Source organism: Passer domesticus, chromosome Z (genome assembly GCF_036417665.1).
Source record: "Passer domesticus isolate bPasDom1 chromosome Z, bPasDom1.hap1, whole genome shotgun sequence".
NCBI classification, from domain to species: domain Eukaryota; kingdom Metazoa; phylum Chordata; class Aves; order Passeriformes; family Passeridae; genus Passer; species Passer domesticus.
The window spans coordinates 80124555-80135036 of record NC_087512.1 but is presented as its reverse complement, the minus strand read 5'-3'; the positions used below and the strand labels follow the sequence as shown (position 1 = coordinate 80135036).

The 10482-nt window shown below is 34.7% G+C and overlaps 1 long non-coding RNA gene across 1 annotated transcript; it reads left to right on the top strand.

Moving 5' to 3' along the window:
- The first annotated feature begins 814 nt into the window (after positions 1 to 814).
- Positions 815 to 8663, top strand: LOC135290942 (uncharacterized). Its single transcript, XR_010353774.1, has 4 exons — positions 815 to 942; positions 1719 to 1800; positions 5162 to 5271; positions 8271 to 8663. It is a non-coding gene; the product is annotated as an uncharacterized LOC135290942 (long non-coding RNA).
- Positions 8664 to 10482: the final 1819 nt, after the last annotated feature.

Below are 10482 nucleotides of genomic sequence, written 5' to 3'. Positions count from 1 at the left end.
TGCAACAAATATTGTGGAATAGATTGCCTAACCTAGTAAAATCAACTGCAAGTAATTTGGATGCTCCCTATATAAATTGTAAATAAATAAGAGATTGTTGGAGTAAACAGCACTTAAACTTCTGCAAATGTCAAAAATACTTAAATATTTGTTATTTCCATATAATTTCCAAGTCATCTTTTCTCAGTTTTGCTTACTTAAGTTTTTATCTTCATTGTTTTTTAGGGCTTTTTTTTTCCCTATAAGTTCCATTCAATCCTTTTAGTAGTTCTTTGTTTCATTGTGTTTTCATTTTCAGTATTGCTTTCTGAATAGTTCTGTGTTTATTTGAACAATCAGTTTTAGACAGGCAATCCATGTTTATTTGAACAAATAAACATGGATTGCCTGTCTAAAACTGATTTAAATTTTCCACCAAGAAGTTTAGTTGCACAGCTGTAGGCAGACTTGCATGCTAATTTGTCTTGGTATTTATTTCCTGCTTTAATACCCACAGTGCCACAGTTTTTTTGAGAAAGCTTTCATGGGAAATTGGAACTTTATCTCTCTTTCATCTTTCTGTATTGCTGATAGAAAAAGTTCAACTGGATGAAAACCTATAGAATTCTGCTATAATTACTAAAGTATTTTGATAGAGCTTACATATTAATTGAATTTATTTCACTCATTATATGGAAATAATTTAATTTTATCTGGTTTTCTGGTTGTTTTTTTTTTTTTCAGGGTGGGGGGATGGGGTAAATTGTTTTTATTGGGTTGGGCTGGGTTTTTTTCTGTTTGGGGGGATTTTTTTTTCCTGTATTCCCTTTGGCATCTTCACATTGTGAAAAAATTTATCTTTCTCTCTTTTTCCTTGGAATTCTCATAGGGCAAATTTAAGCTATGATGTTGCAAAACTAACTTTACTTAGTGGAAACAAAAGGGATGAAAATGATGCAACAGGTAGATAAGAAATTCTGTTTACCTTCCTGATCCAAGAGTGTGCTCAAATTAAAAATACTGAAAATAGTGGGGCTAAAATTATTCAGTGTAATAGTGGTGGGAGGAAAAGGAATTTAAAAAATAAGGTAATATTAAGAGATAGTCATGAAAATAATAACAAATTGTATTAATTTTAAGAGAGAATTATATGTACATTGTATTGCTTTTTAGATTCCAGGTGGATGAAAATTCTGACCTTTTACATTCTGAGACTTATCAGAAAATAAAGTCTGTAAATCTTTCTGGCTCCTTCTGCCACTCCAAAACACAAACACACAAACACACAGAACAAAGGAAAGAATTAAAAAAAAATTCTAGACGTATTTCTCATGTGTGGGTGTATTAAATTCTTGCTTACAGCAGGCACTAAAGAATGAAATAAAAATGTGAATTATCTGAAATCATGCTGTGCATGATCTGTTATGACACCTTTTCTACTGAAAAATGAAAAAACTTTTCAATTAACTCTTTGGGCTTGGAATGACATTTTGGATCAGGGTCCACAGAGGTGGCAAAGCAAGTTGTTATCACTGTCAAAGTTATCTCGATGATTTATAAAGCAACCACAGGTAATAGCAATGCATCTGTGAGCAGAACTGTTCTGTGAGCAGAATTGTTTTGTGAGGGGTGTTGGCTGCTTGGCATGAGGATCCTGGGCAGCTGCTGTCATCCATTCTGTGCAGGATCTCCAAGACTGACTGGATTTCTTTTAATACGATGTTCTTAATTATTACTAGCCAAAAGAAGCATCATCAGAGTGGGGTAGGCCTTAATCCAAGCGCAAAGGACCAGGCTCAAAAAGAAGAAATTGGAAAGCTGGTAAGAAATTATAATTTCCATTGAGCTCATCACCTCTCATTCTTTTCTCCAGAGTGGCTAACTATCAGTGTATTCCTAACCACAGAATCACAAAATCATGGAATCCTTGAGGCTGGAAAATGCTTCCAAGACCAACCTCCGCTCAATCCCCCACCTTGTCCCCAGCCCTTCCTGGGACACCTCCAGGGATGGGCACTCCAGACCCCCCTGGGCAGTGCCAGGGCAGTTCCTGAGCCCCCTTTCCATGGGGAAATTCCTGCTGTGCCCACCCTGAGCCTGCCCTGGCCCAGCCTGAGGCCGTTCCCTCTGCTCCTGTCCCTGTTCCTGGGAGCACAGCCCGACCCCCCGGCTGTCCCCTCCTGGCAGGAGCTGTGCAGAGCCACAAGGGCCCCCTGAGCCTCCTTTGCTCCAGGCTCAGCCCCTTCCCAGCTCCCTCAGCTGCTCCTCACAGGAGTTACTTTCAAGATGCTTCCCTGAAATTCTTGGTGATTTTTTTTTTCTGAAGATAGTTTATAGTTTTTCTAAAACAACTGGGGCAGATACACTGCCTAGGAATGTAAAAATACTTATTTCAGACTCATCTTGGCTGTGTGAATGCAGAAACCAGAAACTTCTGCCCAGTTCCACATTAGGAAGATCTCCCAGCTTCCTTAACTGCTGAGATTTGCTGTTCAGCACTCACTCTGTGTTTGACCTCATGTCATTCCATTTGTTTCCAGTGCCATGCGAATCTTTGGCAAGGATTGAACACAGGGAGATTTATTTTCTGGATGCAGGGAAAGTGAGTTAAGAATGACAGAAAAATTAAACTTCATACCACTTCATAATTACTCAGCATGCCAACAAATGGCATTCACATTCCAAAGGGAACATGGAATAAATTGGAGAAGGCACCTTAAGATTAACTATTGCTGAATTTCAGAATTATCCCATTGCTGCATCTGTTCAGCAGATGTAGTGTAGTTTATCCAGATGCTGAAAATGCCCACACTGATACATATTAAAGACCTCCCTCCCTTCCCAAGGTACTAATTGTTTTGGTCAAAATGTCATTTAAATGAAAGCAACATCTGTTTTCCTCTCAAATTCAGAAGCTTGGTCTGTTTGGGGGGCTTTTTTAGGTTTTCCCTTCTCATAATACATTTTCTTCAGTCTCATGTAAATAACTCAGCAATGTAAGGTGACCAATATAACAGTTTTGAGAAGCTGAACTATTTCATTGTAGAAGTGAGGCATCTTAAATCCAAAACTGTCTACCAAATAATTTTCAGCACACAAATGAAGTAGCTATTGCAGCACTTCCCTTAAATGTGAATAACAAAATCCAGAAACTCTTTGTTCTCCTCATCTTCACTGCGGCTCTTTCAATTTCCAGCTGTGTTTTCTTGTGGCTGAGCAATGATGACCAGTGGTTAAAATTTCTTTCACGGCTTGCAAACTCACCATGATAAACAATATGTATTATTTTCATCATGTCCATTCGTTAGGAGACTGTACAGGCCAGTGGTAGTAAAACTAAATTGCATTTTATTATTGAAACGACTCGTACAATGCACAGCATAATAAAATGTCTTGTTCTCTATAGAAATTTAATCAAATACAGCCTTCTGCCTGTGGTTTCTATTTGTTTTGAAAATAAAATATGTTGTAGGTTCCTTGTTTGTAATTATTTCTCTGTTTTCCCTTTTTGCTCCCCTCCGTCTCTAGTATTCTTTATTTTGGTTTTAAAAATGTATTTCTGCATAACACATTTCCCATGCATAAGAAAACTGAATTTACAGATATTTGAATGGATGAATATAACTTTCTTAAGAAACTCTTTGAAGTTCCATTTCATGTTAACTTCGACAATAAAGTTTATATAGGGTGAAAGGGAAAAATCAGGAAGATGCTGAATTGGTATATTTAAGTTTACATACTCAAATTTAATTTCTGTTTTAAAAGTTGAAAAATAAAGACTTTTGGAAAAGCCAAAGAATCTGAGATAAAGATGGTCTTTTAAATGGAAGGGCTTTTTTTTTTAAAATTGCAATTAATATTTTTGCTATTACAGAAAGAGATTATTTAATTTATAATTTGTACTACCTACTTTTTTTCAGAATAAGATTATGTTTAGATTTTCAATTTTTGACTCGAATTAAATGTATAACATTCAACCAAGCAGAAACTAAATTAAATTATAAGACTTATCTTGTTGTTATGGGGACAGGAGACAATGTAGATTGAATTTTCTTTCTCACCTATAAGGTGATTCATTCTTACAGCTTTAGTAATAATCCAACTTCCTAAAGAAATTCCTGCACTCTTTTTAGGTAAATGCCTGAGAATAGCTGAAAAAGGTACTGATACAAATGGAAACATTAATAAGGTAAATTATATACGGACAAAAACCAGGGTTTATTTCTTAGACTCCTGTTAGTATTCCATGGAGTAAGTTTAACCTTTGAAATTAACGAAAAGGAAATTTTAAATTAAAACCTCTGGAGATGATGATGATGATGATGACAATAATGACTATCAAAATCTTTAAGTTTATTAATACAAATATCTTTATTGGTCAATGACAATGCTGATTAAAATAAAATTCAGAATGGTATTCATTAAAGTACTTTCAAACTCTATTTACTCAAATATTAGTTTGTGATTACTCTTTCAAGAATATTTTTCTAAAAATATCCATTTGAATCTTAGTAAATTCTGCTGAATTACATTCACAAATTGGGTATGCTGTCAAACAGATAAAACTGAAGTGTTGTACCTCTCATTCTTCAACTTCTGTTTGCCTGGTAAAATAATTTTTTTGTCCTCTGGGCTGGGATCTGTATTCAGAGAACTTCTAAAAATCAGAAGTAGTGAGTGTATAAGATGTAGAAGGAGATGTAGAAAACTTCATCAAAGTTCTGGATCCACCTTTCCTTACCACTGTATTAGAACATTAAAAACTTTTTTAATAAATGTAGTATTGGCCTTTAAGAAACCTATGCTGCCAAATTTTAAATGCAATATAAATTAGAATAACCTACACTGTAGACTTTTATGTGTGGTTTGAGCTTCTGTCTTCTCTGGACCACATTCAACATCAATCTTCCCTTCATAAGCAAGTATCCACATTTTCCCCCAGAATTTGAAAGAGTCATCTATTAAGACATAGAAGAGAATAACTCTCTTCCTGTCTGTCCCATTCCAACAGCAATCTTCTTAAGAGGTCACTTTGCTTTTCAAATAAAATCCAGTTCCAACAGTTTGTTTTCTCCCAAGGTGCTCCCTAGATGAATATGGCAAAATTATGAGAGCAAATTGAACGTATGAAATAGTTTTTGTCAGGCAGTTTTAGTTGAGTATGACCATTTTTCCTTTTTAGTGGAAACGGGATTTTGTATTTGTCTCAGATGGGGCATAAATCGACCTGAGAGGTTAATTCTGAAACCCTTTGAAGAGGCACTTCTGGAGAACTACCTAAGAAATAATTAGGTATTGCAAACAGTTATATTTAATTTGAAATCGCTTTAAAAAAAATAGTAGCACCCCCAGGCAAAAGAGTTTTATACAAAACATCCTCCTCCTATCAGATTTTTTTTGTTGTCTTTGAATGCTTTTGATGGTTCCAATCATGGTCAGAAAAAATTGCAAGTGGGAATTCAGTGTTTTTACAAACCTTGTAGTGATGGAGGTCATGGCTGTCAGCAATTACCTTAGTCCCCTTGAAAATTTAAGAGTTTATAGCACCTGAGGCCAGAATGTACAGCTTATAGTGTATAATGGGTCACTATTTCATTTCCATTTGTTGGGCCTAAAATATCTGCCTTAGAGTAAGGAACATGGTCTTAAAAATCTGAATATACTCCACAGACAGAAAGCAGGAGGTAACAAGATAGCACTGAAAAACAAATTCTTGTAGTGGTGTGTTTTATAAGCAACTCTATAGCTGATAATATTTTATGCTACAGAGCAAAAAATAAAAATAAGGTGTTAGGGTAATAGATTATAAGGCAATTTCAGCATTGTGAGGTAACTATGCAACTTCCCGGTATTTATAAAACATTCTCTTTATACATTTATTTTAAAATATTATTTTTATACATTCAGGGGTTATGAACAATCTGTATATATAATGCAAATATACAATTTACTTTGGGTTTTGTGTGACAACTTGATGTTTTGCACAGGATAAATCTGAAGTTTCTGTTCTCTTTCAATGCCCTAACACCATCTATTACCCTAACACCATCCTGTAAGAAGTGGTCACCTTCCAAAAGAAGCAGACAAATCAACCCTTCTGTTCTGGCCCCTCTAAATGGTCTGTCACACTTCAGGGAAAAAAATTCTGGTCACCTAAATTTGCCATGCAAACATTCTTCTTTTGTGTTAGTATGGGTTGGAGGGGTGATTGGCTTTACTTGGTTTGGTTTGGCTTAGTTTGATGTGATTTGGTTTTTCAGGGTGGTGTTGGTTGGGGTTTGGGAGTTTTGATTGTGGAATGTTTGGTGGAATTTTTTTGTTGCTTGTTGGCTTGATTGATTGTTGGTTAGTTTTTTTCTTTCATTTCCATGTTTGTGGGTTTTGGGGATGTTTAAGAGGGTTTATTTTGGGATTGTTTGTTGGCTTGGATTTGGGGAGTTTTTGTTGGATTTTTTTGGGATTTTCTTCTGGGTTTTTGGGGTTGTGGGCTTTTTTTTGTTTGTTTGTTTGGTTGGTTGGTTGGTTGGTTTTCCCTGATTTGGTTTCATCTGTTTTTGAGGGCTGTAGATTTGAGTTTGGGGTTTTGGTTGGTTGTGGGATTCTTGGTGGTTTTTTTTGTTTGTTGGTTGGTTGTTGGACAGTTGGTTGGTTTCTTGGTTTTTTTTTTTATTGTTTTTGTTTTCACGAGTTTTTCTTTTTGGGGGGTGTTTATTTTTGGAGGTTTTTGTTGGTTTGTTGGTTTGGTTTTTGGGGAGTTTTTTGTTGGGGTGTTTTTTTGAAGGAGGTGTTCTGGTTCGGTTTTGTTTGGTTTGATTTTTGTTGTATTGTTGTTCAACCATCAAGCCATTTCTGCAGAAATGTTTAGAACTGCTTCTGCTCAGAGACACTTCATGTCACTGCCCTGGTAACATCAGTTACTGCCAAACCAATTATTAAACCGTTTAATGAACAACTGTTTTTATTTTTATTCAGTTAAATGTAAACTTAGGGAAATCTATCATGAGGAACATGATTATACATAATTCCCTTGGGAAAAGGGATATCTCCTGCGGATATACGTCAGCAACATTCAAATTGTCAATTTTTTCAAAAAGAAAACTAAACCATGGACTGATATGTATTTCCTGTACTTTTAGTCTCTTAGATAGGCCAAATTTCTTACCTCAAGATCAAATTTCCAAGGCTCTTAATTTTCCAGAATATTTCAGTCTTAGCATATCCATCCCTGCTGTAATAAGTTGGAGTTGATCACTTGCAAAGTCATGATACAACATATTCCCCTACAAATTTTAGTTATCTTTCTCATTTCACAGGCAAATAACAGGCATTTTTTATATATATATTTGGTTTAATTTAATTTTTAACCAGCTTGTAAAACTACCTGATCCTGTTCATTTGTATTTGATGTTGGTAGTTTTGACATTTTAGACTTGAGAGTTGCTGAAATACAAAGTTTTAGGATAGTTAAATTGCTAATAAATGAGTATTGCATTGTTTGCAATTTTTTTATTTGTGCTCTCAAATGTCCTTTTCAGCCCAAATTACTCTATTTTATTCTCAAAAATGCTTTTTGAAGCAGGCAGAGTGATATCTCTGAGTTTACCACATTGTTATTAGCACGTATCTCCTGTCCTGGTCTTTAATTTTTCAATTTCACATAAATATATTACTGGTTGGTGCCATATTCTGTTTGTAGAAAGTAAATGTCTCATCACCAGTGTTCCAGCAATAGCTTATTTTAAGTGGACATTTACTGTTTCTTTATTGTTCAGAAGGGGTTTTTATAGTCCACAATGCAGTGTTAAATATTATCCTCACTAAATAAGTATCCAAAATAAAACAGTCTCATTTTAATAAGGACCTATGATTTAGATTTCACTCCTTTTGTGAGTAATCCAGGAAGAAATATCAGACCTTGAAACAAACAGTGCTGATACCCAAAATTTTGTGTTGGGATGTTTTATGGAGCCTTGACGGCCTCACCAACCTATTACAAGAATAGAATCTAGCTAGAACAGCAAACATTCATAAAATTGTTTTAATGTGTGTTTAGAAACTGGACATTAAAAGATATAGACAGAGCTTGATGGGCCCTGTGTTGATGTTTGTATGTGTAATTTTCTTTTTCAATCTTCCTCCAAAATAACAGCTGAAATATTTTAAACAATTTGTTACTTCTCTGTGAACTGCCTGGACTTTTGTGCTACTAGTATGTATAAATTTTTTGTGTTAGGTTGTTGTAGAGAACTACATTCTTAACTAATGTACTTTCATGCTGTTTGTGCTTCTAGAAATAACAACTTTCGCATCAGGCCAACTGCTCATGAAGAATTCAAAGTGCTTTTTGAGGCAGAGGAGTTTCTATGTGTTGCAGAACAGGAAAGCAGAATTCTGAGAAAAAACACCAAAACATATGCTGGTAAATCTCTGTGGTACCACCAAACAGCTGCTCTTTTGTATCTCTTACCAGCATCACTCTGACAATATGCTGGCTCCAATTGGTTCAAAGGGGTTTTTTCCCATAATTTGATTTTGAAGCCCCCTAATGAGCATTTTTGTCTCTTGTTTGCTTTGAGAGTATCTCTATGGCACAGCCTTGACATATTTTGACCTTGAAAGATCCTGAGAGGATGCAGGAAGGGAGCACAAATTCCTCCACTTGTATAAGCTGATCACTATTAGCAAAGTCAGCATTTAAGGATCATTTATAATCACATTTGGAGGGGATTCTCATATAGCTATTGGCAGAATCTGCTTCAAATGGAGATGTTGTCACACTCCAAGGGGAAGAAAAATCCACAGCATCTGAGCAGATATTAGTAATTCATGATGAAGCCAGCATTTTGAAGTGTAGGCAAGATATAAAGCTTCACAGGAGCAATTCTTCGGGGGAGTTCAGATGTTGTGAACTCTGGATAAATAAATTAGCCAGGAAATGGCTTGGAGTAAGCTCAGTTCAACTTGAAAAAGTAATTCATGATTTGTATGAAATTCTATTCCCACTTGAAATTAGAACACAGTTGGCTCTCCTTCCAGAGATTTTGTTCATTCGATCTGGTTGTAGTTTGATGGAAAGTACAGAGATTTCTAACTTTACAGCTCTTCATGTTTGTTAATAGAGGAAAAAAAAAGATTACATGTTATGTGTTATTTAGCTGTAGAAAATAGTAGACAAACTCAAAGGCAATTATTTGTTGCATCTTATTGTGTCTTATCAAAGTAATTATGTACGTATGTTTTAATTTCCCTGAAATGGAGCATCAGTAAACAATTAATAGATAACTTTCATCTCTAGCAATAGATACCCACTTGTGAATGGTAGAGAAGTTGACAGATGACTCCTCTATCCACTCAAATGCTTGAGACTTCTTTTGGTTAACTTGATAAGTATAAAATTAATTCCTTGTCCTCCTCCTAGTCCCGTGCAGCTACTTAAGTTTATAGGGGTAATTTATATATTATTTTGGTTTTCATCTGCCTATTTTTGTTTCTGGAATCATATCATGCATGCCGAAGAAACAATGTTTGTTCTTCAACTTTAGCTCCTGGGTTATATTTCCTTTAATAAGTTAATATCTGTATTTTGTGGACCTTCTCTCTTAGCTGTTATTTGAAAGCTATACACATAATTGTTTCTAAAAAGTCTTCTTCCGTTATTAGAAATTATATATCTCTTTATATTTTGTGATATGTTATTTCTCTTAAGAATTTGATAGTACTTTTTATTACTTTAAATTATTTTTAATTTTGGGAATTTTGTTGTGGTCTTCACACCATGTAATTTTTCAACACTAGGAGTGTGCCAATAGATTATATTGAAATATTTTTTCTTATTCATGCATTTATTTTTAACTTCCACATTAAGTAAATTAATCAAGCAGTTAAATTAATATTTTCTTAAGACAGCAAGATCTTATTCTCTGCATTTATTTGGAGAATATTATTTATTTATTTTAGCAATCTGTTTTCTCACCGGAGTGATTTTGCAAGCAGCATATGAATGGGAAATTTCAGAAAGTACTGCAGGGATAATCATAAGTATCTTATAATTTACTAGAGAAAAGAGGTTTAAACTCTTTTTTTTTTGTCTTGTTTGTCACATTCTGAGGAGAAAATCTGTGCTATTCAAAACCTTCTTACATAAACAGATTGGAGGTAAGAGAAGGGATGTGCCAATGATAATTGAGGATAGGCCTCTACCAGACACAAATAGTTTAAGAACTTCATTTATTTGAATGTGTATTACTGGATTATTCCCTGATATAATTTAATTCATCTGTTGACTACTCTGATGATATTTCTGTCATGTTATTTCTTCTTCTAGTGCCCAAGACAATGTGGCCAGTTTAATACCAAATAGAGGTACAGTAAAGTGAACCTTCAAAATTTGATAATGTGGATTTCATTATATTCAGTGGAATTTCAAAAACAGGAAGAAATAATGTCAAGTGTTCTGCATACAAAGTATGAGAAAATCAAGGATGTGATTTGAAAGGACATCTT